Raw genomic sequence first — 5,070 nt, forward strand, 5'->3', positions numbered from 1 at the left:
CCCCCACCTCCCCAAATGTGACAGACATGACCTAGGGTGGATTCCTACCCACTCAAGGGACTGGAAAACCCAAGCTGGGTCCATGAATAAATTTTGAAAGTCACAGCCTGGGGCATAAAGGCAAATAGAGGCCACAGATCATTTGTCTAAATATTTACAAGTTGTAAATCAAACTAACAAGCTGTTAAATGAAGTATGTTGTATTCTCATAAACTGCCAAAAATTCCTGTTAAAGGACATTTTAAGGTGTGCATGAAACTAATGATTTGTATATGACAAAATTATATACATAATTAATAAATGATGTAAGTCTTCCATGAAATTTATTCTTATTATCTTTTCAGCAAAGTCATGAATCATGTTATTATCAAAAATTTAAACTATATTTAAGAATTAAAAGCAATTATAATCAAAGGACAAAACTTTATATTTTCAAAAATATATAAATTTATGTAAAATTTTTAATTAAATATTTTCCAGTACGTTTTCCCAGAAATTAGTTTTTAAACATCAAAGAATATTTAATAATTTAAATGGCAAAATACAAATTAGAAATAATGCATATCAAGTTTTTATATCAAAATTATTCACATACATCCAAACATTTTATTTCACTCTGAAAGCTTAATTCAATTTTAAGTAACTTTTAATTATAAAATTAAATTTTTTTAAAATGATAACTTTAACTGAGAATTTAATTGAAAACTTAAGGAACTGTTTTTTTTTAATGTTAAAATTCAGAATTATGGTATTCAATGTCCATCTGGCTGCCAATGTAAAGAATCAGTACCAAGTTACTGCTAAAGTCTAGACATATCGACAAAGATAAGAGTAATGTGTAATGGGTCGTATGTAATATTCCAAAAATAGTCCCAGCTTCCATTGACAAGTGAGGCAAATACTGTTGCAATTCATGTGGACCTCCAGAACCACTAACAGGAACACGAAAACAAGAACAAATTGTACACTCAGCACAACTAGAAAGTGGTATTTCATTGTGTTGAAATCTATTGCAGTCATTCATTTGTTTCTCTTCCCTAAGTAATTTTCTACTCAGAGCCTCTCTGTGCTCCCTCATAGGGCATAGCGGGGGCCCCATTAAGCTTTCATTAAACCTTTAGAAGCAGTTGTATTTTTTCCCCAGGGGTATGGGATAAGCTGTGAAGAAGCATCTCCCTGAGACCTGAACACTGTTAGTCCAGAGAGTGGATGTTTCATGTTGGGTCCTGCTGTGCCAGTGCTGAGGCCAGGTCCTGACTGACAGAGGCCTCTGTGGTCCTTAATAAATCTAATGATCTTGTATGTGGGGACTCTAAAGTACAGGGCCAGTTAGGGGCTCCTCTTGCCAGTTCTAAAGGCAGTGTTGGAAGAGTACGCTTCTGGAAATAAATTCCTATAGAAAACGGAGGAAAATTTGAGGAAATGCCTGCTTTGACTTTGCAAGGAAGCATGAGAAACCCCCAAATGATAATGGTCTGCAGAATACAAAGAAATGAAATCTGCATTGAAATGAGATTTCATTTCATTTGCAGAAATGAAATAAAATCTATAGTGAGAGAAATTATATGTGCATTGAAGGCAGAAGAGCGCACTGCACGAGTCCATCAAGGCTGTAGGTGCCCATTTCAGAAGGTCCCCGACAAACGTGTGCAAAACAGTGAGACAAAAGATGGAGATGGACCAGGAAGATGAGAGACTTACACTGGGACAGGACGCCAGCGCTGACAAAGGTGAGTGTGCAGATCTGACGGGTCTGCTATGTCCCAGGAAGAATAGATAGAAGGACAGTCACCACTTACATACCATATGTTAACGAGGCTGAAATGTTGGCTTTATTATCAGGCTTCTACTTTACCGCACGGCATGTGTACCTTCTCCAATTCTTTACAAATAAACACCGACTAAAACTAATATTTCAAGTTCCCCCAGAGGAGAAATTATACAGGCCCCATACTCTGGCAACAATTATTAAAAATCCAATTTCTAAACCATGAACGTGACATTAACATATCAAGTTTATGAAATCATAAGGTTGATATCCGTTTATGAAAAGGGAGTGTAGGTCCCTCAAGGCTGAGAACTCCAGCATCACGTACTCAGACTTCCTGGATAGCTTCTCCCAAATGCCCATGTTCAGGTCAACTCGCTGTGCAATTTATTCCGTGACCACTAGACGGCAGCAGCGGCCCACGCACAGGACGTGGGGTTGCAGGACACAACATAGAATTTAATTCCTTCTTCTGTGCTCACTAGCGGGGAGGTGGGAGTCAATACGTCCCTTTTGCGCAGCAGTATAGTAGAGCTGGGATTTGGGTTGTGCTCGCTTTAGCTCCCGATTTCACGTTGTTGGTCCCTCAACACCCAGAGAATTCCCTGTGCTACCATATCTTTTGAAAGGGTGTCCTGTGTGCAGTGGGGCAGCAGCCATCTCCAGTCCGTCATCTGCAGGGCTGATGTGAAGTAGCTGGACACAGCACCAAAGAGTTGTGATTCTCAAGATGCCTTTGGAAGACACCCCAGATTGGGGGTACTCTGTATTGACCTTTTACTTTGCCTTAAACCCCACAATTTTAGAGCAAGGCAAGGTTCCATCATCAGATATTGCAACATCATAGGCTTAGGCAACCAGGCTAAAGAATGAAGCCCTAGAATGATCATTTTTATAAGGAAGAGAAGGTTTAATTGGGAGTGGGGGGTGATGGTGGAGCACCCATGGACGCTGCAATGGAGGCCTCTCGATAAAAATGATTGCTGATAATATTCAGCCCCCCAGTGCGTGAGGCACGAGGGTAAACAGTGCATTTAGTAACCAGGCAGAGGTCAACAGGGAACTCACTGCTTAGACCCAGGTGCTGGGCTGTAGCTGTTTCCATCCCTGTTGCCCTAGGTCCTGGAGCTTGGGCAGGATGGGGTCATATGGGTCCAACTGTGGGGAGGGAGGAGCTGCGGATGCTCGCCACAGGGCCTGGCTGTGGGGAGTCCCTGCTCCTGCAGCCACATGGGCATTTTAGCTAAACATGGCATCAGCCTGGGAGAAGCTTCAGGACAAGACAGCAGGTGTGCTTGTTGTCCAAGACGGGTACCGATTCAAGGCCAACAACTGCTGGATGCTGTGAAAAGCATCCTGCAGACGATGTGTCCTGGGCTAGGCTGCCTTTGCCCAGAAAGCCGTGAAGTGGCTGAGGACAACCGCCTGTTTTTCTTTACTTCAAAAAAAAGTACTTAAAAATTTTTTTTACTATAGAATAATATGCAGGTAGACATGTACAGAAATCATAAATGTACAGCTCAATGATTTTCAGAGAAAATGAACACACCCAAGTGGCCAGCACCCAGATCAAGAAATAGGACATTACCACAACCCCAGAACGCTCCTAGTGTCCCCTTCTAGTTCCTACCCGCTACCCCTCCACCCAACTCCATACTTTCCCCTCCCTCCCACCATGATTTAAAAATATCTTTCCGGGGGTTTCCATGGTCAATGGAGAATCACTGCTTTTAAACAATGGTTATCAAACTTAGCTGCACGTCAGAATCAGCTGGGGAACCTCTGCCTTCTGAGGTAGAAGAGGAAGGAAGATGGCTAAGAGGCCGTGTGGTGCAGAGGAGTAACTTGGGAGCCAGACAGGCCTGCCACTTACTAGCCGTGCGACCCTGAGTTCCTTCACCTCTCTGATCTTCATCTGTGAAATGGGAATACTGTTACACACCCTGCAGAGGGAAGGCTGAGAGATAAAGGCTGTAAGCCCAGGCACAGGTAGGGTCGATATGTGGCAGCTACTATTGTCATTTTCATTAAAGGTGAGCAGCCCTGGGAAGACTGCAAGCCCTTCTTTGTGCAGATGGGACCCATTTGGGGACAGTGGATAAGGCTGTGTTGATGAGAAGCCAGGGTCTTTCTCGGGAGCGTGAGAAAATTCCAGGGGCAGCAGAGATTCCAAGCCAAAGTCAATGGAGGTGGCTGCCAGCTAACTCAGCTGCAACAGCATCAGAGACCAGCAGCTGTGGAGGAACTTGAGCAGACCCAGCTTTGGGAAAGCCAACCCTTGTCCTTCAGCAAGAATGGCAACAAGCCGCCTGGCTGCAGGCTGACTCTGAGCTGCTTGTGGAGAAGACGCCACCTTTGCTGAGCACCTGCTTCGTGGCAGACTCTGAGCATTCATGCTTGGTTTTGATCCTGTGAGGTGGCCACACTCACCCCATGTTACACTGGTGGGGTCTGAGGCTTAGAGGCCGCAGGGCCTGCCTAACTCACAGAGCCCTGGTGTCTCTATGAGGCTGGGACGTGCTTCTCTGTTGGGCTGCAGGGCCAGTAGCCATTAGGGTTTGCCATGTGCACAAATGACCTGGCGACCCCTTGTTTAATCAGATGCTCATTTCGGTACTTCCTTGGGAATATCAAGTCCTTGACTAACAACCACATCAGCTGAATAAGAAGGGACAAAACCCAGGTCTTACGCAATGCTAATTAACAACCACAGAACTTCAGCTGCCATCTTTTTATGTCACAGGCTGTGCAGTAAGCCCATTATATACATCGGACCATTCACGGGCTCCCACCACCTGTGAGATGGGTGTTGTTTGTCCCTAGAAGGTAAGAGAGCAGAGGCTGGAGAGGTGATGTGACTTGCTCAAGGTCACATGACTAATCAGGGGCAGTGCTGTGCTGCATAGCCGGCCTGCTTGCTTCCAGTCACTTAAGCTCTTCTGCCTCCTTACAAGTTACTTCCGTTGACTGACATGATCTCAGCACATGAGCCACCACTATGAGGTAGCTATTATTATTCCCATATGCAGATGAGCGACTAAGCCCAAGGTCACCCTGCTAAGAGTGGGAAAGTCAGGATTCTAAGCCCTGTCTGCCACGCCCATCCCAAACACCATCCCCCCCCCATCTCACTATGTTGCATCTCAGAAGATCACATCCAAAGTCGTTGGGGGTCAGGTCCTCTCAGGAGAGCAGAGCTTCTCCACTAGGTCTCACCAGCATGTCAACAGCAAGAAAATGCGCTGTGGGGGCTCTCAGAGTATGTGGCAGTGCCAGCCCCCACACCTATGCCCATTGGGTGG

This window comes from Rhinolophus sinicus, chromosome 12 (genome assembly GCF_057876585.1).
Source record: "Rhinolophus sinicus isolate RSI-liver-muscle chromosome 12, RSI-T2T, whole genome shotgun sequence".
In the NCBI taxonomy this organism is placed as follows: Eukaryota; Metazoa; Chordata; class Mammalia; order Chiroptera; family Rhinolophidae; genus Rhinolophus; species Rhinolophus sinicus.